The sequence below is a fragment of the Tachypleus tridentatus genome, unplaced genomic scaffold (assembly GCF_004210375.1).
Source record: "Tachypleus tridentatus isolate NWPU-2018 unplaced genomic scaffold, ASM421037v1 Hic_cluster_2, whole genome shotgun sequence".
In the NCBI taxonomy this organism is placed as follows: domain Eukaryota; kingdom Metazoa; phylum Arthropoda; class Merostomata; order Xiphosura; family Limulidae; genus Tachypleus; species Tachypleus tridentatus.
Genome location: NW_027467782.1, coordinates 17,691,715 through 17,711,077, shown reverse-complemented (window position 1 = coordinate 17,711,077; position 19,363 = coordinate 17,691,715). Strand labels below are relative to the sequence as shown.

At 32.2% G+C, this 19,363-nt stretch overlaps 1 long non-coding RNA gene across 2 annotated transcripts; it reads right to left on the bottom strand.

Annotated features, from left to right (window-relative positions):
- Nucleotides 1-216: 216 nt before the first annotated feature.
- On the bottom strand, nucleotides 217-19,243 carry LOC143242844 (uncharacterized). 2 transcript variants are annotated; one of them, XR_013023332.1, is made up of 5 exons: nucleotides 18,480-19,243; nucleotides 15,999-17,540; nucleotides 11,624-11,678; nucleotides 6,769-6,866; nucleotides 217-1,227 (listed from the first exon to the last, which is right to left on the bottom strand). It is a non-coding gene; the product is annotated as an uncharacterized LOC143242844 (long non-coding RNA). The 2 variants fall into 2 exon arrangements; XR_013023331.1 differs by having other exon boundaries at nucleotides 15,999-16,035; nucleotides 18,480-19,232.
- Between the last annotated feature and the right edge of the window lie 120 nt (nucleotides 19,244-19,363).

The following is a 19,363-nucleotide window of genomic DNA, read 5'->3' as shown; positions in this document are numbered from 1 at the left end:
TTGTACTTATTATAAATCATACTTTCACAATCTAAAACTGAATCATCTATTAAAACATACCTTTTCAGTACGTCACTATATTACTGAAAAAGACAAGGGTTCGATTCCCTTGAGTGGGCTCAGCAGATAGCCGATGTGGCTTTACTATAAGAAACACACACACACACGTGTTTTTTTCAAAAGAATCTTTATTTGAGCTACAGATACAAAAAAAGACATTACACCAACATAGAATGAGGAATAGCAGAATTACGTAACTGTTTCTTTATTTAAATTTTACATAATTTTGTTTTTAAACGTTTATTCAATTAGTGATTTTAACATCAAAATAAATTTTCCACACAAAGCTATGAACTTCAAGGAAGTAGTCATGGAAATTGTACTGTTCTCAAATAACAAGAGCAAAAACTATTAATTTGGTTAATATTAGTACACATAAAGTTGAAAGTAGTAACTACTAAGTCTAATTCAAATTAAAAATATACTTCTTATGTTTTCCAAAATTTCAATCTCTTTATGATACGATGAACTGCATTTTTAATTGTAGTCATGTTTGGCCTTGGTTGTTCTTCCCGGATGATGCGTTCGTTGTCTATGAAGTGACCATTGGGTAGTGAGATTTTCAGTTGATTTATTGCGCCACTCAGAAGAACACGTGATGGTGTATCCTAGTTTTGACACAGATTGAAACAGAAGGCAATTATATATTGTCTTTACAAACTTATACTTTTTAAAACACGTGGACACCTTCCATCCAAGATGTTTAAATTGTTTGTCAGCCTTTGGTTTCACTTTTGGTAAAGTTTCCATCAAACTTTTCTTTGAGCTGTGAATCGTCATTAAATATCCACGATCAGTAAATTCCGTCTGAAACGCTAATGTTTCATCAATGCAGCTGATGAAATCATCCTCACGATCTTTTTGATCTTGAAGAAGCTTTGGTGATAAAAGAACTTCTGCTGGTTCAGTTTCATAACATGTAATTCCTTGTATGAATGTATTAATACTGTGATCGTCTTCAGGAATAATGAAATGTCTTTATATAATGAATAAAGAAAGGGAATATGGTCCCACATCCTTGAAACTGATATTTCTTATCTTCAGGAAGATACCAATGTTGTTCACGTGCTGGAGTGGTAAGTGAACTGCCTAGTTTACATTTGGAGAGCGTTTCAACTGGAATCCTGTGTCTGATTCCACCAATACTCAAACGTATAGTCTTTATTCCTTCAGGAAACATGGAAAAATATCAAGCTCCACTTATTTTACCTGAGATTTTATTTCTCAAAATCTCATTATTTTACTTGCTATCGTTCATTAACTTGTCATGTAGTAACTATATTTCATAAATGTGTACATATTTTCATATCTAAGCATTACTTTTTAATTATTGCTACGTAATACATTGTTTTATCAATAAACGACAATAACTATCATTGAATAACTTTTCTTTCCACGTGTCCTCATTTCGTAACCAATCAACAAAATACTTGACAGGGTGACGTACGATGGCTTGAGGGGTGAGTTGGAACCTTCATCTTCTATTTAAATAAACGTCACTATACGTGTGCATCTGTTCATTAAACGTTTCCACATTTATTGATAAAAGAGCACCAAACTTGACATAGTGATTCAGTAAGACATGGGCTTTCTTTACCAACGAACAGTGAGATTGACCGTAACCTTATAACGCCCCCACGGCTAAATGGGCAAGCATGTTTGGTGCGACGGGGATTCGATACCGCGACCCTCAGATTACGAGTCGAAATGCCTAAACCGACCTGGCCATGCAAGGTCACCAAGACTTAAGATAATTTGAATTAGGTTGGTGAAGAATCCCAGTGGTGGTGATACTATATTAACAATAATATGAGTAAATGAATAACGTTAATACGTAATATTAATAATAATTCAGTGGCATGGTGATTTGACGAGCTGTGAAGTGTGATAGATACAAATACAATTAATTGGATACTTTATCATGATAGTAGTTTAATACTTTTGACTCAGAAGTTCCAAACTTATAAAAGGCAATTGTGCAAAGTCAAGTAACAAAATCTTTCATTATAACACACATTTAATGTTGTGGAATTGTTTGGTATCCTAATAACTTTAAGTTTCAAGCAAAGTAGTTTAACTGTATAGTACTGATAATAGTGTCTCACAAATAATCAGTTAATATTAGATTCACACAAAACAATTTATGGAATAAATATACCCTCCAAGACCAACATATATTGTCTATAATATTTACAGAGCCATTTTTCTATAGTTTTATAATTTGAATTTTGTTAGTTTAGTACTTGTAATTAAACCATGAATTATGATGTTCTTGCTTCATGCCTGAGGTCTAACAAATAGCTTAATATTTAGTATTAACTATTCATACTGTTGATGTTCATCATTTTAATATTTTTGTATCATTGTGCATAAAACTTAATTATTGTATTAGTTTTTGTAGTATTAGTTGGAAGAGTTCCAGAAGTGAATAAAATTTAATTTGTAAGAAGAGTATGGTATAAAGTATACATTTGATTAGAATAACCATTATAATTTAAGTTTATCAGTGTCTTATTTTGAGACCTATGATATTTATATGTATCAAAAGCTTGTTTATATACTTCAGGGGAACTGTATGGGTTTAAATGGGGAAACCTTGATAGTTATGCAAGTTATACCATTTTCTTTCACTAACGATACATAAGTAAAGGCAGAAATGGAATATCAGTAATCATAGAAATGATGCATGTGTTAGTTTGTTATAACTTGAAAACAAATTAAATAAAAAATGCTGCATTGACTGAAAATGTGGGATGTGTTTTCCTTCCTCAGTGGGCCATACTTTTTCAGAGCACATGATCTGCCATTGCTCCTTTTGGTCTTCGCATCCAGGCGCAATTGGATGAATTGAGTCTGTCCTTGGATAACATTACAGAATCCATTGGTCAGCCCATCCCACCGCGGCTCATTACAGTCCCCAAATGTGACCCAATTGGAAGTACCGCCTTTTGTTTACTGAACATCTTTAGAACAATCTTTCCATTCCAATGTATACAGATGTCTTTAACACTTTTATAACTTTACCTTTTGGTACTGGCCATAATGACACATAACCCGGAACCAGGACTGGAAAGACCAACTTCAGGTAACGGGTGGTGATTCTTGTACTTACCTGTTGGGTGGTGGTTCTTGTATTTACCTGTTGGTCTTCCTTGTGGGTTATGATCATCAGCATTATGCTACAGAAAGTCCTTTACAACTTTGTAGACTGGATGTCAACATTGGTTTTATGCCATTTTATGTTTTAATTACTGTTTTGGTTTTACCTTCATTTCCTTTTATGTATTTTACTTCATTTACTTTATGTTTACCTTTTTACTAGACATTTGGCTAATTATTATTACGATTTTGCTATGTGTCTTTTAAAACTTTTATTTTACTTTACCTTTTGATAATGACTCTTATGACACATAACCCGGAACCAGGACTGGAAAGGCCAACTGCAGGTGACTGATCGTGGTTCTTGTACTTACCAGTTAGTCTTCCTGGTGGGTTATGATCATTACTATTATGCTAAAGAAAGTCCCTTACAACTTCTTTTACTCTGCTTTCTCTCTTAACATTGTAAACTAGGTGTCAACACTGGTTTTATGTTTTTTCTATTTTTCAATGCTGTTTTGTTTTACCTTCATTTCCTTTTATGCATTTTACTACATTTAATTTATTTTTACCTTTTTACCGGACATTTGGCGCAGATAGCCTAGCTGCTTTGTGCCATAAAACATGAAATCAACCAACGAATCAACCAACCATCTTGGACCACCTGATTGGACTTGAAACACTGACGATCACAGAAGACTTCAACAATGAGAGAACACCTTGTTTCTGTCTTCTTTGATCTTGAGCTCCCTCTTGGTGATGTTGTTCTTCCCATGGTCCTTAAGGCAAAATTCTTGGGGTTTATTTTTCACCGTAAGCTTTCTTTCATTCATCACATCAAACAGCTATGTGTCAAGTGTACAAGGGCACTAAATATCTTTTGTGTCTTCTCTACCACCTCTAAGCGAGTGGATCAATGTTCTGTGCTCAAGGTGCTTGCATTTGATCCAAATTGGACAATGAGTTTATGATTCTGCCAGGACCTCATCTTCAAAGTGAGAAAACCCCCATGCAGAGCCAAAGCCCCAGATGGTGAATGGGGGTTTTCTCACTTATTCAGTCCAAAGCTTGTACACCAAATCCTACAAACCTGTTCTTAACCTCCACCATTTGCTCTTTCTGAATAGATGGTCTGTCATTTTTCCTTTAGGCTTTTGTATGCAGGGACAGTTGGTTGAATTGGGCATGTCATTGGATGATATTGCTATCTCCACTGATCAGCATTATCCCACCATGGCTTATTATCATTCACACCTGTGACCTTTCTTTGAGCCATCTGAGGATGGTAGATACTCCTGATTAGAAGGTACTGTCTTCTATTTGCTGACCATGTTTTGAACCTTTCTTCTATTTCAATTTACACAAATGGTTCAAAAATTAGGCAACTCTGTGAACTGTGCCAGAGTTTGTTGTGACTCGGTGTTTGCTTTGTTATTTGCTGCCAAGTTGCATGCCATTTACCTTGCCCTGGATGACATAGTACAATAGTACAAATAGTACAATGATTGTACTATTTGCAGTGATTCTAGCTCTGGAATCACATTAAATTCCATCCTGTTCTTGTCAATATTAAACAGCAACAACTGGCCCATCTTCTTCATCTTCCACTAACATACAGTTTTGTTTGGATAACTGGCCATGACAGTACTTGTGGGAATGAGCTCATTGACACCTCAGCCAAGTCCACGTGCTTTGGTGCTGTCACAGCTGTGCCTGTTCCATATATGGACTAAAAGGTCTTGTATTCAAGACTTGGCTTCCTACCAGTTGTCTTAGAATAAACCTTCTTTGGCCATCTTGTTTCCATAAGGATTGGGAAGGAGGAAGTTGCATGCAAATCTCACAGACAGACTTACAAACAACATAGTGTGTGTAGATATGAGTATCTTTGTGGAATACATTTTGAGAAAATATTAACTTGTTTATTGTATCTGAACACCAGATAATTAATACTTACATTAACATACATCTAACATCTTTACACGTTCACACTTGTTATGTTAAAATAAGCTTTGAGATTTGAAGCTGGGTTCCAATTGTTGTTAGAACTTTATATTAAATCATTTAACAACCATCACAATAGATGTTCAGCTTGAAAACAACCTCAAAGTGACATTTTTAGTGTTAAACAACTTACATTATTGATACATTTACATTATTCTGAAATTTAGGTCTGTTTTAAGCAGATGAATTTTTCAGCATATTTTTGTATAAAACTGAGTTAAAATACAAAGATCTGATACTTAAGATTAAAAATATGTTTTTGATATCTTATTGAACAAATAGTTAGTAGCAACATAGCTTCTCCTGATCAATAGATTTTATTGTTTTATAACTCATGTATACCTACATAAAGTTCAGCCAGATATGGCAACTTTAGTTTGCTATTTTAACATTAATTTCTTCATACATTAACTTTATTACTTGCCTCCAATAGACTTTTGCGATATTATTTTGTAATTTTTTGACCAAATTATATTGAATAGAAGTCCATAATTGTGTTGATATACATTTTGATACCTTTCATCCCTTAAATTCTAGGCTAATTTAGAATTTCTAGTTATTACTATAACTACTTGAAAACGCTACAAGCAGGTGTGAAGTTTTTGTTTATTTTGAATTTCGCGCAAAGCTACACGAAGGTCATGTGTCCCTAATTTAATAGTGTAAGACTAAACGGAAGACAGATAGTAATCACCACCTTGGGCTACTCTTTTACCAGCGAATGATGGGATTGACAGCCACATTATAATGGCTGAAAGGGTGAACATGTTTGGTGTGACGGGGATTTGAGCCCAAGACCCTCGGATTACGAGTCGAGTGCCTTAACCACGTGGCCATGCCTGAGCATTGTAAAAAGTTGGATTTATACTAGTGAACATATGCAAAGATATCCAAAGGTACTATCATATTCATGATGATAAGAGGTAAGATGCAGTGGTAAGTTTGAGGTAACTAGATATAATTCAAATACACGATAACTTATTGCGGAGGACTCCAGAAACTGGATTTAACTAGTTTGTATAAAAATGGATCTTTAAAACTTTAAAATTGATTTTGAGATTAGGAATCTCACAGTATTATTGAAAAAAAATGTTATAGGAGGAAATAGAAAGTGTAACAAGCAAAACAAATGTTGGGCGTATCGCTTTTCATTTTTTTTTATGATAATTTATGGTAATTTTTTTCACTAATTCATCACCTAGCAATCAATATTAGAGACATGACAGAGGTTTGGTAAAGCACAACATGAAACTGTTTGGAAAGTCTTTCGATGACCTAAGTCTTTTACTATCAGTTAAAGTAATTAATTGAGTGTTTTAACGACAAGGTAACAGTAGTAAAACTGTATTAAGTTTACTAATAGTAGAGTTAGTACTGTATTTACTTGGGAGTGCTAATGCCAAATTATACCTCATCAGACGAAACATGACTTACTACATGTTTGACTGAACATTAATAAACTATGAATCTTGAAAACATCAAAATCACTTTTCAAAAAAAAAACTACAGCACAGTTCTTAAGTCTCAGAATGAGCCAACTGTCATAGAAAATGTTCTTACATGAAATTATTACAATAAATATCTATTTTAACTAAAAAAACTTACAGAACACCCACTTCCACCACGGTGTTAACGAACTGCTTCCCTTCCACAATTATAGCTAACTGTAAAGAGAGTTCAAACAAACACCCTCCTGTTCTACACTAGAAGGAAATGTAGAAAAACAGTTTCAAAATTACTCTTATATCACTTTATAAAATATCTCAGAAAGGGCACAAGACTGAAAAGTACAATCAGGTATAAGTTAGTGAGCGAGAGCACTAATAACTTGTCCAGAACCAAATGGTCCAAAAAAATAATGTTTCAAACCTAAAACGTTAAAGAATGTGTGTGACTGACATGAAAAACTTTGATTGATTCTTCATCGTTTAACTTTCTCACGACAGGCTAAATCCCAGGAACTGACCTAATAATTATTCTGTGCTTGTTATAGTATTACAATGTATTCATATCATTTTGACAGGCTTTAAGTAAACACAAGTTTTTTGCACACCAAAGATAATATTTTTTAATGGAGTATTTTTACTAAAAATGTATCTATGAATACTTACATATGTATAAATGTATAAATAGAGAATTTCTGTATACTAGTCCGAGTGTTCATTTCCATGTTTAGATTAAAAATACTTTTTTTTTAATCTAAAGAATTACAAACTTTTTTTTTGTGTATCTAAATCTAAACCTGAAGCCTTGTTACTGGTGTAACTCCTGAAACAGTAAAGAAACAGGACTTCAAATTATGATATTAAACTACTAATGTTTATACTAAATAGTTTTATGATCATAATAGTGTGTATGTATACACATTGTTAAATTTTATTGTTTTATTGCCTTAATAACCCCTGACTAATTACTATTCATGCCTTAATAAGTGGTAAATCATGTGACAAATATGCAGCTCTTGTTATGCTTTTGAATTCCATTATGCACAAGCTACTCATGAACATTTTTAAAAATATTATTATTAGTTTTTTGTTTGTTTGTGTGCTTTTGGTATTTTTTAAAAATTTTGTTTACACTATTATTTCAGTTTTTTGCATCACAATACTACCTTTTTTTATGTTTATTTTTGTTTAGAATTTCGAGCAAAGCTACACATGGGCTATCTGCACGAGCTGTCCCTAATTTAGCAGTGCAAGACAAGAGGGAAGGAAGCTAGTCATCACCATCCACTGCCAACTCTTGGGCTACTCTTTTACCAATGAATAGTGGGATTGACTGTCACATTATAACGTCCCAACAGCTGAAAGGGTGAGCATGTTTGGTGTGACAGGGAATCAAACTTGCAACCCTCAGATTACGAGTCGAATGCCTTAACCCACCTGGCCATGCCAGGCCTATTATCATTAGTAGTAAGAGTAGTACTTATTTTACTTAATCTAACCTAACTAAACTAAACTATTTTACACATTGCATTTCCCATGGCAATCAAGGTTGAATTGAAAGCAAAATATGGAATTATATTTACAGGAAACATTGCAATACTATAAATCATCTGACAGATGAAAACCATGGATTTCTATTGGTTTTTAAGTAACACCGTATTGAGTGGCTCAAACACTTATTGGTAATTTCTAATAAAGAGGACGTCACAGGTGGGTGTGGCAAGATGGATTTGATTTCATGTCTCTGGAACCAAGTAATATCAAAGGCTATGAAAAATTATAGTATGCCTAAGTGAAATTATATCATAATAAGTGATTTACTTTAAATTTCATTTTTTACTTCTTGGTGGGGTGATAAATAAATTAAAGAAAAAAAGGCTTAGAGAGAAAATGTTGCAATTCTTAGACTAGAAAATTCTAGTTTTTCTATTTTAAATATTTCCTTCTGAAAGTAAAATCTTTAAACTTGTGTGCTATTAAAATATGGATTATGAGCTATGTATATTTATTAGTATATCATAAAAATAAAATAGTTTAATCAACTTTAAATGTAACTCACTAAAACCTTGAGTTACATGCACAGAAAAAGATGTCTATGGAGTAAAGATTATTAATGCTATTTTTTCCAAGAGGAAGTGTACTTGGAATAAAAATCAAGATTTCATGTTTTTTACCATGACTACAGGTCTAAAATACCAGTGTAAATACAGGACTTCTTATAGTTATTTGGTTGATTGCTATTATGTTATTGAGCAAAACATTGTTTAACCAGATTTCAGATAGAGCATATACATATTGATAAAGTAGGTCATTGATCAATGTTGTCTGTGTTAAGTAGATTACCTCAAACAGTGCAGGTCAGTAAGGTCATGTGGGAGCTTATATACATGTATTAAAATGTAGCTTATTAGAACAAGTAATTTAGGTATGTTACTTTCTAATCTAATCTACATTTGTGTGTGTATAAATAATTATTACTGACCTTGGATCTTATCTAAGCCTAGATCTCTACTACTGTTAGTAGCAATAAAACAATGCAGGTGTCCTAATGATACTCAGGCCTAAACACAAGTATTAGCAACACTGTTTTAGATGTGCAAATTGGAGATAGTTTTACAATGCTTTATGTTTAGTGTCATTTCTACAACATAGTGACAATGTTGAATACTTATAATCTCCTGGGAGAAAATTTCAAAAACCAAAAATTCTTATGAATATGTTTGAGAGACAACTTAAAAAAGAACATTGGAAAAGAAAATCACTAAAGTGCTTAATTATAGAACACATTTAGTTTTATAGATACAGTATAAAATCAAATCCTATTTGCAAATTTCAACTTAAACTAAGAACAAACAACACAATTATTAGTAAAATATTCCCTTCAATGTTTCAGTTACTTTTTAACTTATTTAAATTCTTAAATCATAATATCCTTAGGTATTTAGAAGTTAATTAAGTTAATGGCCATTTTGGCTAACTGACACCATTTTTGCATACATTCTTCACATGACTATATCAACTTTAAAGATACTTTACAACATTCATGTTTCAATATTACCAGGAAATATAAATGAAAGTCTGAAAATGACAAATTGTCTTAATTATTTTGGTAGTGCAAAAGTAAATAAAAAAAGTAGGATTTTATAAAAAATAAAAGTGCAAACAAAGAAAACAGCAACATGTTATTTATTATGACTTAAAGAACAGAAAAGTGGTAATTACATTCCAGATTTAGTTTCTTACAAATTACAAGATTACTGGGAAATTAGAAGTCTCTAGAATCCTTATTTTATAAAGTTATCTAAAGTTAACATTTTTCTTAAAATGAAAATGGTTTCCAATAATACTTACCATCCATCAACACTATAGCTAGAATCTCACATTGATAAAAGTGTAGGGGGCAGTGCAGACATGATCCACACACAAAGCATTTATACAGAACAGGAATGTACTAAGAGAAAAATGGTACAAGAGTGTGGAAATTACACCCTACCTCCCAAATAGATATGCTCTTCACTTGGAGCTTAGTTCCTCTATCAAAGGCAGAACAGAATATGAGTAATCATCAGGTAGGCCACCCCTGACCAGACAGCTGAGATTCTATGACTCAGGGTTTGAATTAAGGAGTTGTAGTACCTATATCCTATGTTGCTGGCTATGGCTATTAGACCACAATATTATATGTGTGTGTGTGTGTGTATATATATATATATATACTGTGACTACAAAATGTTGCATTTGGCACCATCAGAATAACAACAAGAAAGTAAGCAACATTTAAGTGGACAGATTCTCTTCTCCACCTGAATGAGTCCAAAAGGTAACACCTGAGGCTCGGAATGATGGGATCCCATATGCCATTCTCAACAAAGGAACAGAATTCATCTGGTTTGGAATTATGAACATTCATTCTCAGTCCCTAACCATGTAGGTAAGGTGTATTCTACTTAACCCTGGAATTATGTGGAACCTGCACTCAACCAAGGACTTAGGATGGAACTGCTTTGGTTTCAGAATTACGATATATTGAACCAACTTCCATGAATGATAACTGAAATTGGCACTGATCAAAGAGAAGGGTTTTGCACTCCCCAACGAGATAACTGTATGCAAAATATGAACCAAAATTATGAGTAGGCTCCCAGGAAGGCTGGAGCCACTCTTACTGAAATATGAAAAAAACATCCAAGAACCCTAGAAGAAGGACCCCTCACTTTGCCCTCTTCTCCAAGAGTGGTTGAACACACTCAAAAACTTTGGTTGAAAAGCCTCTTGTCTACCACAGATTCTCAAGCTCTACTCATACAGCCTGGGGTGCTAAAATGTCTTGGGAAAACAGAGCTCTGGAAACTGTGCAGTAGGTGAATCAAGTTCCCTACATTTTATTCAAATCAATCACAGTTTGTTCAACATGAAGAACAGCAAGATTAGCTGTATTCACGAATGTTCACCAGTGCCAATCCATAATATCATCTGGTAGGTGTCTAAATGATCTTACAGGACACCTCATTTTGACAGTACCTTTTGCATACTGGTGGTAATTATAGTAAAAGTAGTTGCTAGTATGAAGTTGAAAAAAGAAAGCATTCCTGCCTCAGAAGCACTCACCCCAGAATGGTATACCATGAAAAATAAAAGGACCCTGGAAATAAAAGAGTATATGACTGAGGAAAATACTCATTTCTGGTAAAAGCCTAGGAGATGTGGTAAACAAATCTACAGGAAGTAGTAGAAAACCATCAGAAGAGGAATTGGCAAGATCATGTAAACAACAAGATAGGAAAGTAACAGAAGTATTCCACATACCAGCTGACACAATGTCTTCAAAGAATCACTGAATCCGGCAGCTAATGACACTGGAGATTGAGAAATAGCTACAGTGTCAACAGATGTTAAGTATGTTATGGAATTATTATACAGTACTATGAATAAACTGTGTACAAAAAAAACATTTTAAAGAACATTTTAACAGCTGAACTTTTATATAACAAAAAAAATGACAATGTTATACATACTTCCTCTTGTCGATATCCAAACAATGAATTGTAATGTCCTGGATACCCAATAAACCTATTGCATCAAAAAATAAATTTTAACATAAAGAGCAGTCTTCACATGTAACTTAAAGATAAAAATGAAATATAAAAAAGTCAATTCTGTATTGATGAACTATTGACAATTACTTGATTGTCCTTTTTCATTTTTATGTCTCTCAAAATTTCAAAAGTAAAATCACGAGTTTGTGGGAAATTAAGCACAAAGCTACACATTGAGTTATCTGTGCTTTGCCCACCACCAGTATCAAAATACACAATGGGTTATCTGTGCTCTGCCCACCACCAGTATCAAAATACACAATGGGTTATATGTGCTCTGCCCACCACAAGTATCAAAATACACATTGGGTTATCTGTGTTCTGCCCACCACCAGTATCAAAAGACACAATGGGTTATCTGTGTTCTGCCCACCACCAGTATCAAAATACACAATGGGTTATCTGTGCTCTGCCCACCACAAGTATCAAAATACACATTGGGTTATCTGTGTTCTGCCCACCACCAGTATCAAAAGACACAATGGGTTATCTGTGTTCTGCCCACCACCAGTATCAAAATACACAATGGGTTATCTGTGCTCTGCCCACCACCAGTATCAAAACCTAGTTTCTAGCAATGTAAGTTTGTAGACATACTGCTGTGTCATTGGGGGAAGAAGTACAAGTTTAGGACATTTTGAAAAATAAAGAATTCTATGGCATTTCAATAAGTTATTAAATTTTCCATGATCATTTAATTAACTGTAAACACAATCAATGGAAAAAAACATTTTAGTTTTGTCAAAATAACATGTAAGTTTGTTTTTTTTCTCATCTAGTTATTACGTGCTAACCAATACATTGTTTAGAGGTTAAGGGATCATCTGAAAATTCATTTCCAGCATCTTCTGTTATGCTGCACTAGACCTTAAGTGCCAATCAGCAAAGTTCACCAAGTAAATATGTGCCATTTAGGAAAATGTTTCATCAAAACAACTGATTACCATCTAAGGGCTGGGACTAACTTCGACCAAAACTGTAAAGTGGCTGGATAATTATAATTTGTAAAATAAGCCTTGTTACACAATATGTCAACTATATAAAAGTAGCCTGTTTTGATCAGTTGATTGAATAACTTGGAAAACAACACAAAATCATTTCACATTATATTTTACAATCACAATTAAAAGAATAACAACAACAAATAAACATCTATAAGAAACTAATTTCCACACTACAACAGTCTCAACTACCCACTGCTACATAACTACAAAACACTGAGTGTTAAGTATAACACTCAGACTTCAGGAAATGTCACACGATCGTATGCTATAATTATACAACATGCACTTTCTGAAAGAAGCTTGTCCACTATTTGAAATTCATAAAAATTCTCTAATTTTTCAAGTTCTATAAAACATTTTTTCTTGACTTTCCACAAATTTCATGACACATACAGAACCTGTACAGACTTTATTTATTTTATTTAAAATGAAAACTTTTAATATTTGGACTGGTACATCAATAAATTATATTATTCAGCTTATACATTAATATTATGTGCAATATTTATAAATAAAGAGCCTCTCATAATGCTAAGTTTATTTATAAAATGAACAAAGAATAATGTGCTTCAATATTTGATTACTTACCTGGAATCAGAATTTGAAAGAGAACACTCTTTTTTTTATGGTGTTACAAGTTTGTTTTTATTATTGCTTAAGACATATTTTTCTTGCATATGAATTGTAATGATATCTTTGTATTAGAAACTAAAAACCAACAAAAGTAATGTTCAGTCTGAGTGTGATGTATTTCTATATACAATATTTCAGAACAGTATTAACTATTTTACAAAAGGTACATCTTCAAAGTCAAACTATTTTTATGTTCAGTCTGAGTGTGATGTATTTCTATATACAATATTTCAGAACAGTATTAACTATTTTACAAAAGGTACATCTTCAAAGTCAAACTATTTTCATGTTCAGTCTGAGTGTGATGTATTTCTATATCCAATATTTCAGAACAGTATTAACTATTTTACAAAAGGTACATCTTCAAAGTCAAACTATTTTCATGTTCAGTCTGAGTGTGATGTATTTCTATATACAATATTTCAGAACAGTATTAACTATTTTACAAAAGGTACATCTTCAAAGTCAAACTATTTTCATGTTCAGTCTGAGTGCGATGTATTTCTATATACAATATTTCATAACAGTATTAACTATTTTACAAAAAGAATATTAACATACAGAAAAAGGTTGACATAAATAAAAAATGTTTGATAAACTACCTTAACACTAATGACAACCAATTGATAATACTATTAAACTTGTCATTTCATGTCAGAGGTTTTTAGAGCTCTTAGGTGAAACATTAAGTTCTATTCTTCAAATCAAATCTTTAGTGTATAAATATCTTGCTGTCTGAAAGTGAATTATTTCTTATTTACAAAATTCATTATTTTCCTTAGTTATAAATATCAAACTTTCTAAGTCTGGTTCAGGTCCAGCTTTCAAGTTACTCTGCTACTGTCACACGGAGCAGAGAGATTTCTGCAATGTAGTTTTGAACAATTAGAAATACTATGGCCAAATATTTTTGTATTGAAGGAGAGGAAGTCATAATAAAATACAAATCATAGGAACTGAAGACGAATTTTCCATATTCTTTTTAATTTGTCCATGATCTAAATAAATGTTAAGCCTTATCTTAGCTTCCACCATTTTTGTTGTTGTTGTTGTCAGAAGTAGGATACCAATGACTCTTGATCAAGACACTTGTGGTCTAGATACACTGGTTTCCATAAAATTAGCAAACACTAACTATTTCTCAAATCATTAGGAAACACATGTTAATCTTTAAATCAAAACGATCAACTTCATTCCATATTGTAACAGAAAAAAAAAGCTTTAAATTCTAGTTTTACAATGGAAATTTCTTTTTATGGTAGTTTTTGTACACATTTTTAGTACTCTTTGACAATTTTAAAATATATAACATGCAGTAGTAAAGCCAATTTATGTAATATCTCTACAAAAACTGGCTGCATTAATGAGATGTTTTATTATTAATTTTAACATGATTTTATCTCATATTTTTATTTCAAAATGGAATTCCATATTTTAAAATTTGTTTTATTAGTAGCCTTCATACACAAGTGTTGAAGTTATAAAAAATTATGTTAAAATACACATATATCCTTAACATAAAATGCATGGGGTCGGTTTATTGGACGAATGCCATATTACAGATGTAATGTTCACTATATTTCTGAATTTATTATGTATATCTACACAAGATGTTGCAAGCTGTTAGTAAAATGTACAAGTCTGTTGTATGCTAAATATCAAATACACTGCAAAAGTATTTCTAATCAAGAAAGGATGGTAAAATTGAAGATGGCAATCTGAGTTACATATTAACATGTTAATGTTTATGTAAAAACTAAAAATACTATATCCATGGCACTGTTTGCATATTGTGCTTGCATTCCCTTTAGAGCATCTGAAATACATATTTACAAGTTTTCCTTTTCAGTATCCCTGTACACTGTATATGATATTTTATCCCTGCACACTGTATGTGATATTTTATCCCTGCACACTGTATGTGATATTTTATCCCTGCACACTGTATATGATATTTTACCCTGTACACTGTATATGATATTTACTCTTCTTCACCATGAGCTGTCACTAAATCAAATACACAATACCAAATTAAAAAGTTACAAATAACCATCCAACTATCATAAGTGTATTTATATACCAAACAATTTTTCATGTATTTCTGTATATATGTGTTAGCAGTGTGAACAGTTTTCACTACTTTGATCACAACACTATATGGTATTACAACTAAATATACTTTACTGTGTTTCACACTGATCCATAAGTTTATTTAACAAAACACTCAGATTTGAACAATAATAAAACTAAGACTGGTAAAGTGATATGAAAGTGTGCTCTTAGTGATGTTTAATATACTTATACATAATTACTTTCTTATATTATTTTAATAAATTCTGTACAAACAAAAAAGTTAATTAAAAATTTGGATAACATGCATAATGTGGCATAAATTAATTTTTTAAAGAAATAAGTTCTGTTTCGAAAAATGTGCATAATTTGTATTCATTCACCAATAAAATGTATATGTTTTTTCAAGATGTATAAATTATTCTGATAAACTTTGGATGACTATAATGGTATTTATCTGGCACTAAAATAAATAGGGATAAAAACTTTTGCAGACAGATTCTGGTTAAATTTTGTTATTCTATATGATGAACAAAATATCCTATGTTCATTTGGAATTGCCAAAATTAGAAACAGGTAAAACTTACCCAATTCAGTAAGGAAGGTGGCTATTCTTCTATAAATCTAGAAAAGGTTAATAGTTAGTCAGTTGTTTCAGAAAGAACATCTACACTAGCCATCCCTAACTTTAAACTGATAAGACTATGAAATGGCACCTATTGCCAATTCTTGGCTTACTTTAATCAAATAGCAGGATTTGACAATCACTTTTACAACATTTCCATAATCCCAAGGTTGAAGGGCATTTTTGCTGCAACAGAATTAGAACCACAAACACCCAGATTCAGAGTTCAGCACACTGACCACTAGGCCTAACATACAAATAATAAAATAATACCAAAATGTGTCAGATATCAGTGTGTTATGAATATGGTAATTTTATCCCTGGTTCAGTGTTCATTCTCTTTTGATTTTTTTTTACTCTGGCTTGTAATATTTGGTGTTTAAATCAAGTTTTTCTAATCCAAATTTACATACATGCCCAGCCCAAAGGTAAAAGAACAAATACATAATTAACATGCACTAATTCCTGTGCCTGGTATTTGACAATTCAAAGATGAGGGGTGTGATCATAAAAAAGAAATTGAAAGGTTATTTGGTTTACTTTGTTCTGAAGTTTGCACAAAGCTACACAAAGGCTATCTGGACTAGAAGTCCTTAATTTAGCAGTGTAAGACTAGAGGGAAGGCAGTTATCACCATTCACAGCCACACCTGAGGCTACTCTTTTACCAATGAATAGTGGGGATTGACTGTCATATAATAATGCTTCCATGGCTGAAGTGGCCAAAACTGAAAAGTATTACTGAAAATCTTACAAAACAAATATATAGTAGTGTTACTTGCATCTGAACTTAAATACTGAGGTTTTGTCATTATTTTAATAATTTCTCTGGCACGCAAAGTATAAAGATTTTCTTATGATTATTTTGGTGCATTCATAAAAAAAATTCCAAGCTATATTAATTTCATTCTTGAAAATACAAACATGAAAAAAACCCTTACATTATTTACAGCTGAACAGAAAACAAGAAACAACCTTAAAAATTACACGAAAAAACACATAACATTTCCTTTTAGTCATTAAGAAATCAAAGTAAAAAATAAACAATAAAACTAATATGCTTACATTCCACTATAAATATATATATATACACACATACACTATAAACAGGTACTTGTTACATATGTATTTATATATATACATTGTCCATATATATATATACACACATACCACTATAAACAGGTACTTGATACATCCATATGAACACACACTTATATATACATGCCACTATAAGCAGGTATTTGATCCATATCGTCTTGAATAAAGCCATAAAAAGTACATTTTTACACAACTAGAAATAGCTGAATTTCATATCCCTAATTTTTCTTATTTAAGTGATCTATCAGGTTAAAGGTCATGATGCACACAAGGTTCAACAGTGCAGCTGTGACTGAGGTAGTGAGAGATACCATGCTGGTAAGTGTCTGATTGTCACTCAATGTGAAGTACAGAACAGTTTGAATGGATATTCTGTAAAAAATTGCAGCAACAAGAGCTACTGTAACCTAAAGAACAAAACATAATTTGTTAAACCAGTAAAGAAAGAGCTATTGTAACCTAAAGAACAAAACATAATTTGTTAAGCCAGTAAAGAAAGAGCTACTGTAACCTAAAGAACAAAACATAATTTGTTAAGCCAGTAAAGAAATAGCTACTGTAACCTGAAGAATAAAAAGTCAGTTAAATCTATACAGAAAGAGCTACTGTAAACTAAAGAATAAAAACATATGTTAGGTCTGTAAAGAAAGAGCTACTGTAACCTGAAGAATAAAAACATATGTTTGGTCTGTAAAGAAAGAGCTACTGTAACCTGAAGAATAAAAATATATGTTAGATCTGTAAAGAAAGAGCTACTGTAACCTGAAGAATAAAAACATAATCCTGATAAGTCTATAAAGAATCACTGCATCAAGACCTACTGTAACACAGATATATACTTAAATTTAAAATAGTTTTAAGGAACTTAAAAAAAAAACACTTTGCTGTAGCAAACTATAACTGGAGTCTGGCAGTTAAAGCCCAGATTTCTTTACACATATGGAGGTTGGTTGTCCTTTTACAGAGTGGTTCACTAAGTCTTTACCTAGATTTTCTAGGCAGCAAATTGTTCTGTGGGATATGATAAAACAAAACCCATGAAACCTGCGACTGATCAAACAACTCTAAAGTTATGCTTTCTTGTGGCATCTTAACCCATTTTATAATTACTAAAAATGGACAATTTCACAATTTTTTGTTTGTCAATGTTTGGAATCTGTACAAAAATATCTTTGTACCAGATACCATGTAAGTTGGTCAAAATATGGCTGAGTAAATGATCAACAAATATCTCTAAATTATGCTGTTTTGGATCTCTTACCCCCCCCCCAAAAAAAAGATTCGAAATGGGCAAATCTAGCTATTTTTGTTTGTCATTGTATTAATTAAGCTCACATTATACTTACATTTGTGCCAGTTGTCTTCTACACTGCTGTAAGTATAACCACACAAGAGTCCAAAATATATATTTTTGGGTTGTTTGACATTTGACCCCTTAAAAAAGCCTAAATAAATGAGATGAAAATACTGCCTGGTCATATTGGACCTTGGTAATGACCCTACCAAGTTTCAAGATAATCTGCCAAGATATGTAGGTATGGCAGTCGACTGAAAAGGGTTTGGAAGATAATGAAACAACAGAAAAACTATATCTCTCTCATGATGATGAGGAACCCATGTGAAGTAAAAATGTATCTTAAGATGGCTAGTATGGGTATTAAAACTCTTTTTGTTATCCTGAAGATTAAAGAGACCTAAGAAGGTTGAAACATTGTTCTCTAATTTATTTTAATGAAAGTTTTAATACTCATACCAGCTATCTTCAAATACAGTACACCTCTCTGTGAAGACATAATTATGAGAAATAACTGTCTAGAATGCTATATTGCAGAAAATTGGAAACTGGATTCAGTGAAAATAATAAAAATTCCTCCCAAGTTTACAAAGTGCATCTTTTAAAAAAAATTTTACTTTAAACATAGAACCAAAAATAAATGACCATGAAGTTATAAAAATCATCTTAATTTAAGAATGCAGCCTCACTCTAAAACAGTACCACCTATGGTACTAGGATATCTCTATTAAGCCTTTTAGTGATCTCTAATCATTTGGGTAAAAAAACCTTTAAAAGTAGACTCATTCTTGAAACACCACTGAAAACCTTTCTTGTAAATAGATTGGACCACCAAAAGATTGATAATAAGCAAAATACATGATTTCATGATTGTTGAGACAAAATTAAAATTTGCCTACTTAATTGTATTATTTTTTATTCATGTTATTGTTACAC